This window comes from Macaca fascicularis, chromosome 2 (assembly GCF_037993035.2).
Source record: "Macaca fascicularis isolate 582-1 chromosome 2, T2T-MFA8v1.1".
NCBI classification, from domain to species: domain Eukaryota; kingdom Metazoa; phylum Chordata; class Mammalia; order Primates; family Cercopithecidae; genus Macaca; species Macaca fascicularis.
The window spans coordinates 195,154,597-195,172,305 of NC_088376.1; the positions used below are offsets into that span (position 1 = coordinate 195,154,597).

The 17,709-nt window shown below is 34.3% G+C and overlaps 1 long non-coding RNA gene across 3 annotated transcripts; it reads right to left on the minus strand.

The window, feature by feature from the left end:
• Positions 1–518: 518 nt before the first annotated feature.
• On the minus strand, positions 519–16,012 carry LOC102122248 (uncharacterized). 3 transcript variants are annotated; one of them, XR_006695943.3, is made up of 3 exons: positions 15,949–16,012; positions 4,167–4,260; positions 519–3,320 (listed from the first exon to the last, which is right to left on the minus strand). It is a non-coding gene; the product is annotated as an uncharacterized lncRNA (long non-coding RNA). The 3 variants fall into 3 exon arrangements; XR_006695944.3 differs by lacking the exon at positions 15,949–16,012 and adding an exon at positions 13,757–14,830; XR_012431837.1 differs by lacking the exon at positions 4,167–4,260.
• Between the last annotated feature and the right edge of the window lie 1,697 nt (positions 16,013–17,709).

The window sequence follows — 17,709 nt, forward strand, 5'->3', positions numbered from 1 at the left end:
TAAAAATGTATGCAAATAAATTCATCTAAAAAATTATTGTATAACCTAAAATGAAAATCTAAAAATATTCAAGTTGCCAGGCGCGGTGGCTCACGCCTGTAATCCCAGCACTTTAGGAGGCCGAGGAGGGTGGAACACGACGTCAGGAGATCGAGACCATCCTGGCTAACATGGTGAAACCTCGTCTCTACGAAAAATGTAAAAAAAAAAAAAAAAAAAAACTACCCGGGCGAGGTGGCGGTGCCTGTAGTCCCAGCTACTCGGCAGGCTGAGGCAGGAGAATGGCGGGAACCCGGGAGGCGGAGCTTGCAGGGCACTGAGATCTGGCCACTGCACTCCAGCCTGGGCAACAGAGTGAGATTCTGTCTCAAAAAAAAAAAAAAAAAAAATTCAAGTCATCCCAAAAAGGGAAGAAAACAAGCATAGAAATAATAAGATGATATACATAAATTAAAATTCTAGGATTCTATTCAAACTAATTGATTGGCATTAAATATTAATGAATTTAATACCCTAATTAAATTGAAGATATTTAATCTTTAATGTTTATGATGCATTACTTACAAAGTGGAGAAAAATACTTTGACAAATGATATATTTTAAGTAAATAGACATAGATATGTTGAAGTTAAGTATATAGAAAAAAACATCATGCCAAAGGAAAAAAAAGAATAAATAGGCTATGTTTTCTACATTCCTATAAAAAAGTAGATATCATGATAAATATAATGAAAAGAGATAAATAGAAATATTTCATAATAATACAAGATTATTCAGAAAATAAAAAACTTGAAAATGTTTATGTACAGAAGAGCTTTCAAATACATAAAACAAAATTGATAAGCATAGAAAGAGAAGTAGAATATATCATAAGCAGAATGTGTGATAGTAAATTTATCTTTCAGAAACTGACAAAAGCAACTAGAAAAAAACCAACAATGACGTAGACTTGAAAAAATCCTCCCAATGACTTTGAATTAATTGTAATATAGAACACTGAATTTAACAACTTCGTAATATGAATTATTTTCAACTGTACTTGTCACATGTACCAAAATATACTATTTGATGGTACTTAAAACACGTTAAATAACTTAAAAGTTCTTATATTATACAAAATTAGTTTTGTAAGAAAATATACTTAGTCAGTAGTCAATAACCTATATTTAAAAATACAAACTCTGGGATGTTTAAGAATACATTTACAAATGATTCAAGATCAAAGAAGAATCACACATGCACACAAACAGCAAAAAAATACCTTGTACTAGAAATTAGAGCATACCAAAAACAGTGTGATACTGCCACAAAAATAGTTGGAGATGAATCCATAGCTGTACATTTTATACAAGAAGAAAATGAAAGCCTAAGTAATTGCTTATGGTTCCAAAATAAGCTAAAAAAAGAGTAAGATGAAATGAAGTAATAATAATTGGGTGAATGAACAAAATACAGAAGTGATATCAATGGCAAAAACATAGAGTATTAGTAAAGCCAAAGTTGGTCATTTTAAAATACACACAAAATTGATAGTGCTTTAGCTCAGCTATTAAATTTAAAAAACACCAAAAAAGCACAAATTAGCATCTTTGACTGAAAGCATGACTATCACCACAGATAATACATAAATAAATAATAAGGGGATATTAATAACAACTTTGTTTTGATAGACTTGAACATGTTGATAAAATAAATACACTTCTTGAAAAGTACAACTATCAAAAAAGGCATGAAGTAAAACAGAAAACTTGACAGCCTATAGCTACTAATTAAATTATTAGTTATAAAATATATTTCATAAAGACACCTCCAAGGTAAAATTATTTCATTGGTGAATATAATCAAAATCTCAAAAATCAGATCATCAGAGTCTTACATGATCCTTTAAATAGAGAAGAAAAACACATTTTCCCACTTCTTTGCTAATGCCTAACACTAAACTATGATAATAAAATTACCCCCAAAAAGGAAAGAAAAAGAACATATAAACAATGATGTCATCCTTAAACACAAACACAACAATCATTAACAAATTACTGGCAAATCGTATCCATCAATATAGAAAATGTTCACATATCACGGTAGCCTATGTTTAGCTCAGGTCTGATTAATTTTAAAATCAATCTATTTAATTCTTGTTATTAATAGAATAGAATAGAAAAGCACTCGATCATTCCAATAGATGCAGAAAAGGCATTATTCAAATTTACAATGTTAATAACATAAACAGTCTCAGCATCCTAAGAATATAAAGAAATTGTTTAAGCCATGTAAACAGCATGTAAGTAAATCTAAAACTGACATCATATCCAATGGTGAAATATTGAAGATTTTCCAAATATATTTTGGAAAAAGTCAAGAATCCCTAATCTCACCACTTCAGTTCAATATTGCAACAAAGGTTGTTGCAGTAAGGTAAGGAAAATAAATAAAAAGCTACTTATCAATTACTTCATTATTTACATATAAAATCTCTAGGAATCTACATAATAACTTAGAAATTTTATTTTTGCACACTAAAAGGAAACAAAAAGAGAAAAACATGAATAATTTAGTTAATATTAACATGAAAAAACAAAAACTCCTTAGAGATACTTTTAATAAAATGTGTAGGTAATGTATAAACTGCAAATTACAAAATATTCTTGACAGACATTGAAGAAAAAAAATGGAGCTGTATATGATTTTCGTGAATCAGTAAATTTAATATATTAAGGTTATCCATTTTGGAAAAATTGTTTTAAACATTCAATGTAATTCCAAATCTAATCCTGGCAGATATTGTGTAAAAAACTGACAAACTCATATGAATGTAGAGATGATGTAGAATAGTTAACACGTTCCTGAAAAGGAACAACAAATTGCAGGATGTGTACTACTTAACTCTACGACTTACTGTAAAGCTATAGTAATCAAGGCAGTGGAAATGTTGCAGCTTCTTCACTTCTGTAGTTTGTAGTTTGGTGGGCAGGAAGAAGTGTTACAGTATTGTAGCTTCTTCACTTCCAAAGTTTGGCGAGTGAGAGGGAGTGTTTAGGCTCTTTCACTTCTGTAGTTTGAGAAGTTCCAAGTTCTTTTCCCACTGTCGCAGCTTTTTTGTTCTCATAGTTTGGTAAGCAGAAGGGAGTGGCATCCAGTAGGTTTTTCACTCCAGTAGTTCAGCTAGGGTGTTACAAGTCTTTTTATTCCTGCTGTCTGTGGTTTGATAAATGGGAGAGTGCGGCACACAGTGGCTTTTTTCACTTCTGTAGATCAGCAAGTGGTAAAGAGTGTTACAGCTCTTTTTGTTCCTACCATTCAGTGGGTTCCGGGGTCTTGTCCTGTAACCAAGAGAAATGAGGTATGCAGACACCAGCAAGTAAAGCAGAGAATAATTTTATTGAGTAACAGAATGAAAGCTCTTAGCTGCAAGAGGGGCTCTGAAAGTAGGTAGCTGTCTGTGAGGCTGAGTCCAGGGTTTTTATAGACTTAGGACTGGGGAGTTCATGCTTATTGGTCCATGGGTGGTCTTGGAGAAAGTACCATCTGATTGGTTAGAAGGCATTATCCAGAAGGAACCAATCAAGGAAGGGGAAATATGGGATAGAAGTTCTCCCTCTGGTCATGGCCTCTATCTGGAGCTGCCAGTTCAGTTGTCAGGCTTTAGGTTGTCTTCGGCTTGAAGGTTGGGTTTGACTGGGGGCCAATCCATGTCTACCTAGAAATTTCTCTCTCCTGTCACTATCATCATGACTGAGAGGAATGAGGTACACAGACATCAGAAAGAGTAGAATTTTATTAAGTGACAGAAAGACAGCTCACAGCAGTGAGAGGGGAAGCATAAGTGGGTTGGTGGCTGTAAGAATGATTCTTGGGTTTTTACGGTCTTAGAATGGAGAAATGCATGCTGATGAGTCCATGCATAGGCAGAAGTGAGGCTGGGACCCACCTGAAATGAGAATTTCTAGGATAGGAACAAGCTTTAGAGAGGACCTGGATAGGGAGGACTGGATAGACCAGGAGGAGCAGGACCAGAGGTAGCCCACTCCCACACTGGAGACACCTCTGGAGTTTGCTTCCCTAGTTCCTTTGTTCCAATCTAGATTTTATTCATGGAAGTCTTGCCATGTCATAGGATCAGAATAAGGTCCTTAAGGGGTCTTGCTGAGGCTACACCTTGGTGTTACCTGAAGGCTCCTGGACCAGCTCCAGTCCCAGAAAGTCCAAAGGGTTGTCCTTGCAGCCACTCCTGAGATGACTTCCAGGAGAGCTGGATCAATCCTACAACATCAGCAAAGGTCTAGATTACACTGAAGGCCAAGGAAAGCCTGAACCTATGGGACCTCAGACCATTTGCCTTCACATCTACAGAAAGGTCCAGTTGCAAGATAATAGTAAAATTGGTACTTCCCTCCAGAGACCAACTTTCCCCATCCTGCAAATTATAATCCAGCCAGGCCCATTTTCAAAAGAATGAAAGAAAATTTTTCTTTAGAGTCTGAGGGTCAAAGGAGTTCCAGTGATTCAGGATGCACTCCAGGGGATTGCTGGCTGCAGGTGGTTTGTTACCCATCTTTATTATCTTGAATTTAAGGCATCTTTAGAATTTCAGTAACTGGTACTGACACCATGGATGGGCTTATGGCATTCATGTCATGCCATGGATGCAAGCATGACCTCCACCCATGAAGCAGGAATGCCTGATTGGCAGGAATCATCATGCTTACCCTCACTGTTCCCTAGCCTTTCACTGTTGACTGCCTCTGGATCCTTCAGATCTAGTTTCCCTTCTAGGGCTCCAGACTGAAGCTTGGAAAACACATTGAAGTAATAGGATTTGGTCAAGGAACTCTAACAGAGGGAGCATCCTTAAATCTTTCAAAACATCCCTCAACTGATAGTTGATAGACAGCGCCAGATCATATCACCTGAGGAAACTGGAGCAGTTGACTCCCAGACACAGTCCCCTTCTCCTGCCGAGAAATGATTCTAACTGAAGACAAGAGAGGTACCTTAGGAGGGAGTATGGATCCATCAAATTAGTTCCCAGTGGCCCTCATCAAATTGCAGCCAACAACTGGCAGGGCATGTGCACTGTTGCTTCCCTATTACAAGCAGATTTTTTCCATTCACAAATGGGGCAAGCTGTAGGACCCACACAAGCTGATTGTAATAAGACCAGCAGACAAGGGACTTCGATTTTCAGGAATAAGGCAGATTAGGCACTCAAAGGGAAGAGTCCACTTGCCATCCGTTCCAATTTATCCAAGGGATTCTGCAGTTATTGAGAGAGTCTGAAATGTTAGTGTGAAGCTGAGGGACCAGATCCTCTTTAGGCAGAAGGCAGAGAGAGGTCCGCAAGGACTGGGGGCCCAGCCTAACAAAATGGCCCCAAAAGAACAATTTTTTTTGCATATATTGACTCCCCTGTTTGCTGCACTGTGTTGACTCCTGACAAGTTGGAAAAACAACTATAATGCAGAGAATGAAATGTTGTCTAGGGCAAAATAGCCTCCTATTGTTTGCCAGTGGGTTTCTTCAACAGAGGAAAAAAAACTCTTTAAATCTTTGTATTCCCTTCTTTCTAGAAATAAATAAAAACCACATTGTTCTGAGTTATACTCCTGATGACTAAGCCAAGTACTCATTCTGCCCAGTAATACTATCTCTTTGGGGTAGCAAAACCGCTCGTAAAGTTGTATATAAGGACGGGTTAGCAGCCATGACAGTCTCAAAAGAAAGTATGATGGGAAAGACTGGAAACCTTTAAACAACACACGAATGAACCTTTGGTGACTGGAGCTGGTCCAGGAGTCTTCAGGTAACACCAAGAATGTACCCTCAGCAAGATACCTTAAGGACCTTGTTCTGATCCTATGGCATGGCAAGACTTCCATGAAGGTAAACTAGATTGGAACAATGCCAGCATTCCCAACACCTAAAGGTGAAGGGTTATTAACAAAGTTCTGCCCGGCAAGCCTGTTACCTGTGTGTTGTAGACCAGCAGCCACACAATTCACCCTTAATTAACTGACAGAAGCTCAGTGCTCCATCTGTTCTAGAAAAATATCTGAGGACAAGCAGCTGTGGAATTGAAAGTGAAGAGTCATAGGGTCCCTCTTACTCAGCCTTCCACTGATTCTGGAGGAGTCCCCAAGAAATGTCTTCCTTCTCAAAGTTCAGGAGGTGGGAGGGAGTGTTACTGCTCTTTCATTCCCGCAGTTCGGAAAGTTCCAAGTTCTTGTCTCACAACCAACTGGAATGAGTTACATGGTCACTAGAGTGTGAGTAAGGCAGAGTATAATTTTACTGAGGGACAGAGAGAAAGCTCTCAGCAGTGAGAGGGATCCTGAAAGTGAGTTGTCAGCTGTGAGACTGAATCCAGGTTTTTATGGATTTAGAACGGGGAGATTCGTGCTGATTGATTTCTGGGTGGGCTTGGAAAAGGTACCATTCAGAAAGAGGTATGGTGATGTGGAGAACAAATCAGGGGCTGAAGTGAAGGCTTGGCCTGGGACCAATCAGGGGCTGAGCACACTGAACATAAAAAGGAAGTTTTCACTCTGGTCTATGGACTCGATCCGGAATTGCTAGTTTGGTGTTCATGCTTCAGACTGTCCTTGGCTTGAAGGTTGAGTTCCACTGGGGACTCCTCGCTGTCTGCCTAGGAATTTGTCTGCCTCCTATCACTACCAGTACTGGCATAAGAACCAACACATAGAAACACACACACACACACACACACACGCACACACTGGCACAGAAATAGACTAATACCTACACAGTCATCTGATTTTCAAAAAATGGAAAATATATTTTAAAAAGTAAAGTATTAAATATAGTCAGTGTGGGAAAGGAAAGTCTTCAAACAAATGATCTCAGAAAAACTGGATATCCATATATGTGGAGACAAAAAAGTGCCTAATTATTGACTTGTATCAAACACAACATTAACTTGAGATGGATAATACACCTGAACAGAAAAGTAAAAAAATGTTTGGGAGAATACATAAGAGAATTATTTTGTGATTTGAGATTAAGCTAACGTTTACTAGAAAGAAAGAATATAATTTAAAATAACGAAATAGATGAATCATTAGAAATGTAAAAATATCTGCTTATCAAAAGACATTAAAATAACAAACATTGTAACCAAGTTATTCATTGACTATTCTGTCTAATGGAAAATATAGGGTGAAATTTTAGAACATCTTGGAAGTAATTATAAAAACTAAACACCTGAAAATTATGGGATAACAAACATAGCTATAAGAAAAAATTGATAGATCAGGAAAATAGATTAATAAAACAAAAATTACAAAGAAATTAAACATACAGTGAATAAAACCAAGAAAGAACAACTTTAAACCAATAGTGAAGAACTGTCTAAAATCCAAAAATCCTTTAATAAAGATTAATTGAATAAACTATAGTATATTCGCCCAATGTAATACTCTGGAGTTTAGAAAAGAATGAAGACAAGCTATATATGTAACAAATTTCTGGGATAAAGTATAAAGTGAAGTGGATACTATTGTTACTGGTGTGTTTTCATTTATCAAAGAATGGATGGATGAGATAATACATGCATAAATGTGTGTGTGTTTTATTTAAAAACAAATCTGCAAACAAATCAAAATAAAAGGATAAATCAAAATTCAAATAGAATTGTGTGTGTGTGTGTGTGTGAGAGAGAGAGAGACAGAGAGAGAGAGAGAGAGACAGAGAGAGAGGAAAAGAGAAAAAAAAAAGCAACTTAAACAGAGCAAGAAGAAAAATAAATAAATAAAGGCCGGGCATGGTGGCTCATGCAGGAAATCCCAGCACTTTGAGAGGCCGAGGTGGGAGGATTACGTGAGGTAGAGAGTTCAAGACAGGCCTGGCCAACATGGTGAAACTCTGTCTCTATAAAAAATACAAAAATTAGCCAGGCGTGATAGCAGGCACCTGTAATCCCAGTTACTCGGGAGGCTGAGGCATGAGAATCGTTTGAACCCTGAATGTGGAGGTTGCAGTGAGCTGAGATCGTACCACTGCCCTCCAGCCTCTGCAACACAGCGAGACTCTGTCCTCTGTATCGGAAAAAAAAAAAAAAAAAAGGTGGACTTTTATGAAATTAACTTTAGACATATGAACATGCATTCTATAATTATAAAACAAAATATATTTAAAAATTAAATCTTTAAAAATGGAGCAAAATACAAGTTTAACTGTAGCAAGTTGTTTTCATAGTGCAGTAGAGAGTCTTTATCTCAGTGATTTTGAAATACTAATCTGATTGATGGAATATGTCTTAAAAAGAAGAAGAAGATTAAAAACAAACATACAAACAAACAAAAAACCTGTTTTGGCCAGGCCCGGTGGCTCATGCCTGTAATCCCAGCACTTTGCGAGGCCAAGGTGGATGGATCACCTGAAGTCAGGAGTTTGAGACCAGCCTGACCAACATGGAGAAACCCCGTCTCTACTAAAAACACAAAATTAGCTGGGCATGATAGCACACGCCTGTAATCCTAGCTAATAGAGAGGCTGAGGCAGGAGAATCACTCGAACCCAGGAGGCAGTGGTTGCGTTGAGCTGTGGTTGCACCATTACACTCCAACCTGGGCAACAAGAGTGAAACTCTGTCTCAAAAAAGTAAACACACAAACAAACAAAAACCAAAACAACAACACAAAAGAACCCTGTTGTTTTCTAATCATATTGTTATTAGTAGTGCTGGTATTGTTTCCTGAAACTGGCACGTAGGTTAAAGCAAGCCATTAATTAAGACAACTTTGTTATTAATCAAGGTTGTAAGTATCAATGGCACGGACATACAAAATCAAATAACAGAAAATCCAGAAGCTTAGATATGATCTAGAAAAAACAGAATGAATGTATATATTTTATCACTAAAATATATATATATGTGTCTTTTTTAGGTTTATGTCCTGAAAGAGAATAGAAATTATGATGAATTTAATAGCAGTGAGATTAATGTCCTCTGATTTTCTCACTAGTAAGGATGAAGATTTCTAGAAGAAATAGCTGATTCCAGTTATATGATAAAAATAATACAAATATTTTATCATACCAGAAATAAGAAAATTGTCAAAGATTAAAGGTCATGTCAAGAACACTTAAAAGCTATCCTGCATTTGCTCCCATTGCCCAGATATAGGACAACATAGGAGCATCAATAAGCATCACCGTCATAAAGTATTGAAACATTAAATATATTTGAATCCAGGAGATTATGTTAGTCAAAAATGCGTGTAAGGAGAACAACTCTGTATTCTAAATACAGTCATGTGCCGCATAACAACGTTTTGGTCAAAGACAAACTGTACACACCACAGTGGTCCCATAAAATTATAAGGGAGCTAAAAAATTTCTATCACCCAATGATGTCGTAGCCTTTGTAAAGTGATAGTGTAATGCTTTACAGATGTGTTTGTGGTGATGCTGGTGTAAACACACTTACTGCACTGCCACTTGTATAAAAGTACAGCATGTACAGTTATGCATGGTACATAAAACTTGATAATGATAGTAAACAAGCATGTTACTGGTTTATGTATTTACTATACTAAGTGTCTTGTTATTATTTTCATGTAGTAATTCTACATAATTGTTAAAAACTTTAAAATAGCCTCGGGCAGGTCCTTCAGGAGGTGTTTTAGAGGAATCATTGTTATCATAGGAAATGACAGCTCCATGCATATTACTGCACCTGAAGAACTTCCAGTGGGACAAGACATGGAGATAGAAGACAACGACATTTACTCTGACCCGGCGCAGGGCTAGGCTACTATGTGTGTTTATGTCTTAGTTTTTAACTAAATGTTTATAAAGTTGAAAACATTAAACATTGCCTAAAGCTTAGAGATTCTGAATATAAAAATAAATAATTTTGTACGGCAGTATGATGTATTTGTGTTCTAAGCTAAGCATTATTACAGGAGTCAAAAAGTTTTAAAATGAAAATGTTTGTAAAGTGAAATGTTACAGTAAACTACGGCTAAATTATTATCAAGAAAATAAATTTTTAAAATAAATTTAGTGTAGCCCAAATGTACAATATTTATATAAAGTCTACGGTAGTACATGGTAATGTCCTGGACCTTCACATTTACTCACTGACTCACCCAGGGCAACATCTAGTCCTGTAAGTTTCAATTATGATAAGTGCCCTATATTGGTGCACCATTTTTAATCTTTTGTACCATATTTTTACTGTAACTTTTTTATGTTTAGGTATGTTTTGGTTCACAAATAATTACCATTGTGTTACAGTTGCCTACAGTATTCAGTACCATAACATGCTGTACAGGTTTGTAGCCTAGAAGTAATAGGCTATCCCATATAGACTAGGTTTGTAACATGCTGTACCAGCTAGGTTTGTGAAAATACAGTCTAGGATGTGCACATGACAAAATTGCCTAATGATGCACTCCTCAGAACACATCCCCATCATTAAGCAACACATGTTTGTACTGGCCAATGAAGAAAAATAATCGACCTTTTACTCTGCTTTCCATGTAGAAACTCTGCCTCAGAATAGCCAAATAATTCTTAAGGGGACATTGCTCTTAACGGTGTTCCAGTTAAAAAAAAAATAATGCTAGAATTAGAAATTCAACATTTTGCATTCCATAATGAAATAATGAATCTGGGCAGTTAAGTTCCTTATTTCATTCCAGAATATAAAATATAATGGTCACCATTTATGTGCTTCCTGTTGGAAACCTACACCACCTCTGAAGGTATCTTGGGGGTGAGGGGACAGAATCAGATCAACACATCAGAGTTAACATCAGTTTAATGAAATTTCAGGTGACAGAGCAACATGTTGAATGAAAGTGTGAAGGACTACTTAGTAAAATTATAGCTCAACAGAAGGTATAGCTTACTTTCTTCAGCAAACGTGTAAAATAATCAGAATGGAGAGAGGGACAATTATAGATTTTTTTTAAGTTTTAGAGAAGTATAAATGGCAAGATAATAGCTTTTTGTTACTGTTGTTCCGGATTGAAACAAATTGTTATAACAGTGGATATAAGACAACTCTAGAAAGGCAAATACTGACTGGGTAGTTAATACTAGAATTTTTAACATTTTAGACGTGGCAGTGGTTTGGGGTCCATGCACATTTGAGTCTCTATTGTAAAAATAACGTACTGAGAAATTTTCTCTAGATAAACACTAACTGATGTTGATGACCTCCAGAGTCAAGCCTTACATTTAAGTAAATTTCTAAGTTAGGTTGGAAATAAGTTTAGATTTATTAACTAAAGTTTTGGATTTTTCATAACAATATAATGATTTCCAGATATTTAGGAAGAGAATGGAGAGATAAATAGATAGACAGAAAGACAGATAGATGATAGATAGATAGATAAACATAGACCAGTAAGTATAGGTAGATACATACATACACACACACACACACACACACACACACACACATACACACACACAGATGCAGACATGTAGCTGATGCATTGATGTATAAATCAATGGGTGGATAAATGAATATTGGATGGTGAGAGAAAGAGAGAAAGATACAGGGGGAAATGAAGGTAAGGGAAGGAGACGAGAAAGAAGGGGAGGAGAGGGTAGGGAAAACAGAGCATATAGAGATACAAACACAGGAGTACACATACACTACCCAATGCCCTTATGGTTATCATAAAATAATTTTCTATTTTTATAAATGATTTAATTTCTCGCAGTCCCTTTTTACCTTTCCATATTGCTACAAGCATAACCCCAAAGGGGAAATAGCAAGAATGTAGACATTTAGTCAAATTATTCTTTTAGTAGCTAGGTTAAATGATTGCAGCTGCTCTGTAAATAATCAAACAATTATATGTAGGTTTAGTGTAAATATTTGATAGGTGAATGGAATAATCTTTATTGAAGCTATACAATGCATAGAATTATAGTATAAAATTAAAAATATAGTATAAAAATAAAAAACTATATGAAATATGATGAAATATGGATAACTGAATGATGGAGAATGGTGATGGAATATCACCTATATAAAATGTATTCAAACTAGGAAGTACTGGACAATTAATTTAATGAGAACATAGTTATTGTGTGCTCTGAGAGGGTTCTCTGGAGTGTTTAAATGAGAAAATCTAACTTCATAGGTATGTAAAAAGATATAAGATTACCATTATTTACTTTTTTCTTTGGTTTGTAACATTTTTATATTACCTTGGAACATCACAGTTCAACTAATAATTTCTTAAGCAAAATGAGTTACGCAAGCTATAAGTTGTTTGATCACATTGTAAAGCTAAATATTGTCTGGTAGAAAATTCTGTCTTAGTTATCATATAATTGTTTGCAAAATTATGAAAAAGTTAGTGGTACTTAACAGATGAAAACCTGAAAATTATTTAATGAACAGCAACAAGAAAGGAGCATGTATTACTTTAATGTGTTAAATCATTTTTTAAGGAATTGTGGTATGATTTAAAAAAACAAGATTTAACAGTAAATTATTTATTTTTCTTATATCTGTTCTTTTGCTATTCAAAATGTGTTTCAACTTTAAAAAATGTATCTATGAAGTATATAGCTATAAACTCAAATGATTCTATTTCACAAATTAAAAAAAACTGAGTACAAATTCAATTAAAGCGTTGTCGGATTTTTAAAAAACTAGTCTGTGTCATATTCTTTCTTTGTATAGATATACTGCCCTTCTCCTACCTTCTAAAAAGTGCATAATAATGTATTCATTCATTACATTAAAATGAGTTGTATTTTAAGAAATGTTTGGCATTTTCATGACACTTGATAGCTAACTATTCATATGGAGTGAAAGCCATAGGCCAATTTATTATTCCTTTTATAATTTGTATTTTCCATATTATCTGAAGACAACTTAATTGTAGCTCTATGACTTAATTCTACTATTCATCATTCATTACACAATGTAAATAGATGCCTATAATTCTTTCCTTTTTCAAATGTAGAGGGTGTTCAAACTTTTTATAATTGGGGTCATGTGCTGAGAATCAGTTGGTTTTACTTTGTATACTATTCCCAGTATGAAATGCAAAATCTATGTAATTTTGCATTGATCTTTACATTATCTATTATATTATAGAAAGTTGCAATTTTTTAATGTTACAGAAGTTAACACTTTAAGCTTAAGGTTCCAATGCAAAATAAATTCTAAGTCTCATTAAAGAACATACTGCTATACCTTACATTTTCCTGAATATTTGTGACAAAACATTATGTATGGACTGAATAAACTGAAGACTTAAATCAGCATCTCTTATAAGATTTAAATATATGTCTGTAGGACCAGTGTGGGAAAATATAAGAACACCTTTTAGATTTTACACTATGGGCATTCCTTCTGAAGTATAGATCTTCTTTTACAGGGGATCTGCAACACTTTTGTCTGCTTCTCACAGGAGACCTATGTGAATTTTTGATGAAACCTCCCTCTCTCTCTTTCTTTTTTCTCCTTCCTTTCCTATGAAATTATAGTACATTCAATTTTGATGCCAAGTAAAATTATTTTCCGACTCTTTAAACAACAAGAACTCTGTAAATTTAGAAAAGGGACATATTGCACACTTTTAAAAGTAGAGACAAACATGATATTCCCTCGAGTTTTACTAAATCTTTTCTTATCTCTGAATGCCTGTCTTCATCCATCTATATTAAAATAGGTCTGTTTTTATATATCCCCTCGTGGTTTCCTGTCTGGATTTTTAAAATAAACTGAACATATACTTTAGATATATCAATCTTGTTTTACCTTTTCTTTCTTTAATGTTGTGAAATCAGAGGTGTTATCCTCCATTTTTAAATTCCATGGATTTCAAGGCATTGTTAGGCCTGAGAATAGAGCAATATATTCATTAATTTAGAAAAATATTTTTACTCCTCAAATTTCAAGAACATGGTATGTATTTCAAAATCCTGTTGAATAGTTCTATATAGCTCTTATTAGAAACTAAATATGGTATGCTTGTAAGAACTTTTATCAGCCCCAGTAGTCTTATCTTTCCTAAGGGAGTTAGCTTAATACAATGGCCCTTTCCCACCATTTAGCTATTGGTGTTCTAACGAAACTTTCAAGGTGGGAAGTTTGGGTCAGTATATAGTGAAATCTTTCAGACAGTGTTTGCTTTTATTTCTTTGTTTTGTAAAAACTTCCATATTTGGCTGTCTTGTGCCCTCTGGGAGTTCAACCAATATCCACGTATTTTCTTGAAGCCTTTTCTCAACTCTTACCTTTGTTATGAGAATTGTGACGTCTTTTCCATAAACTTTTTCTAATTGATTAATGTGATCAGTGCTATGTCTTTGTGTGAGTCACTTTGATTGTTCTCCCTGGGACTGTATTCACATTTTTTTTTTTAACTTTTTGTTCCCTATTTATTCTCCTGCTAAGAGCTTCTCTCTCTTTTTTTTTTTTTCCCTAGAATATTGAGATTCCACATTGCACATACATTTTTTTTTTCTTTTTAGCTTTTAAGAAGGTTCTTACTGAATTGTTGTTTCTATAGCAGGACTAAGAGAATCTAGTAGAATGCAGAGGATTCCATGTCTTCAGGCACTCAGAGAGGAAACCAAAACTAAAAGTTATATAAACTCCTATAAATTATCGCAAGTGTGAAATGCTGAGAAAAGAGTGTTTTGTATTTGTTATTATAGAATGTTGCAGATATAAATAGTCATAAAAATTACCTAGTCCAATATCTCATTTTACAAAAGAAACTGAGATACAAAGGCTAAGCTATTTGCTTAATACGATCATAAAGTAAATTATATGAAAGAGGAAGATAATTTTAGTTATAATTTGCAAGAAAATAAACTTTAATTTCTTCTTTTCCAAACTTTTAAGCTTCAAAAGGATCTTCTAAAGTATTTGATATATGTCAAAGTAAATGAATACATCTATTGAATCAGCAAATGTATATCAAATGCCTATTATATAACTGACTCTATTATTTACAGTTGGAATACAATAATGGAGAAGACATAACCCCACTTTTGATTAATTACACTAAAAGCAGGTGGGATTCATGTAAAATACATATTATAACAGAAGGATGTGCATGCATTAATTCAGGAGTGAGTGATCTACTGCTTGACTATTGGTGTCAGTGATTGTTTTTATTAATAAAATTAATAGTAAAGCATTATTGTGATAACCATCATGTTTAAGGTTTAGATTTCATTTTGTCACACATTGAAATTTCTTGGAAAATACGTAAAAGGCGTCCTTAAATATTTTAATAAACTGTGGTTTTTGTTATTAATAACAAAAATATTCAGTTCATAACACATTAAACATTGTAATTATTTTTTCTAATTTATAGAATGTATACAAATTCTTGGGATGTCTGATTTCAGCAATAATAATGAGAATTTTAATTTGTATATTTGATGCATCTTATACATAAAACATGCAAAATGTTTGGTGAGATTTGAAAACAGTTTAAGTAATCTAACTACTTTTACTTACAGACATTGAAACAGTAAAAAGTCACGTAAAGAATGTCCACTTAGCAGTCTTTCCAGATTATCTAACGTTCTTGTTTCCCACTGTGGCATATACTGACTGATGTCTATGGCACCCTAAATGTACATTAGGAATCTCCTGTCTCCTACGTACTCTGGTTTTCAACAGGTAAAAAGCATTAATCCTAAAACTGTTTATGCCATATCAGCTAGTAATTATGTGTGTGTGTATATATATATATTATATACATATATATGGATATATACATAATTATGGATATATACATATTTACAAATACATATACATAATTACAAACATATATATACATAATTACAAATATGGTGTGAGATTCAAGAGAATAACTAACAAAAGTTGTGACTAGAAACACATTAATCATTAATATTAGAGAAAGTGAGAAACAAACCTAGAAGGATTTACATTCAAAGGATTTACATTCAAACTCTTACAAACTTTCTTACTTGGACGTCCAGGCAGAAGGATTGGTGAAGGTCAACAGCTCACAACCAAGCTGGGCAAGAGAGTGAGTTCTTATCTCTAAAAATAGCTTGAAATATTAGCTAAACATGGTGACACAGGCCTTTCATCAAAGATATTTGGGATGCCAAGGTCGGTGGATGACTGAATTCCAGAAGTTCAAGGCTGCAATGAGCTATAATTGCACTACTACACTTCAGCCTAGGTGGTAGAGAGAAATTCTATCTCTAAAACAAAACAAAAATATTTCTTTAAATGCTTTTTATACTTCAAAAGTACCCCCCCACCCCCACCCAAGAACTGTGTATGATGCATCAGAATGTGGTATGCGAAAGCTAGGTAATGTAGAACTTGTCATAAAAGGACATTTTGAATATACACACAGACACACACACACACACACACACAGACACACACACAAAGTGAAATAAAATGTAGCATGTACACACCATGATTTTGTTTAAAAGACTTTGTTCCACATATATAGGATGTGCTAAATTTTTCTGCAACCAATAACTATATTATTTGTATTTCTATTTAAGTTTCTTTAATAACACTTGTTTATTTAATAAATAATAATTATTTAAATAATGTAATAAAATACTGCTATTGTTAGGTGCAGGAAATTTGGCATTTTAAAAATAAACTTTCTCTAAAAGCTTAAATAATTTTCAAACCCACTATCACTCTTTTTTGCAACAATTACAATTGTACCCAACTTCTGTGGAATAGAAGGCAAAGGTGTAAATATTACACTCTATCTTTGTCAGAAAGATCAACCTCTTTGCTATCAGTTAATTTTTGGCTGTTGTTGAAAGCAGGCTAATGTTAGATTAACTTTTGCTAGTGCCAAATACAGTTAGAAAAATATTCCAAAAAATATAAACACAAAAAGAGATCAAGAAAGAGCATCAAAGATAGCTTTTTTCCATTTTATATTTGGATCCTTTTCACAGTGACAAAAACAAAAATCTCTTCTGTATTTAGTGACAACACTTTTGAATGGCAATTATCTGATATTTTTATTTCTAATCTTTTCTGTTTTATGATGGTACATATTTACATTTCAAAAAGAAACGAAAATGATGTGAGCCAAAATAAAAGAGGGATGATTCTTGATTATTATTAACTCAGAAGATGTCAAAGATTAATGATGATTGATGAGTGTTAGGAGAAAAACACAGAGGCACATTATCCTGTATTTGAATGTCAAATTGGACAGGTTACATCAGAAATTTAAAAGCGTGATTATTTTATTTCCCCCCAAGAAACGTGTTAATAATCATACATTTAAAAAGTGAAAATAATTTTATATTCAAAAATGATAAATTCTCACTAATATCAAGATAACTTTATTTTCAAATACAGTTGTGAATACTGAAAATATAAAGACATAAATCTCATTAACTCTCAGTGAGCTCCCAAATTAACAGACGAGAGAGGCCTTTTATGGTAGTTCTTTCTTCCGCAAATAGGATAAAGTGATTGCTAGGCTGAGTTACAAATAGTAAGTTAGATGTATCCACAGAATTTGAAGGGGGGCGGGACAGTAAAACAAAGGTAACAGCGGCAAAGTGTTCTGATCAGAAGTAACTTGTGAGCTAACTCCCAAAGGGGGAAAATGTCAAAATATGAGAAACAAAATAAACACATTGCAATTGGAGCATAGGGTGATAGTGTGTGTAAGTGTGTGTGCTCATTGAGGTAAACCCTCATTGGTATTGGAGGGCTCAAATGAAGAATTT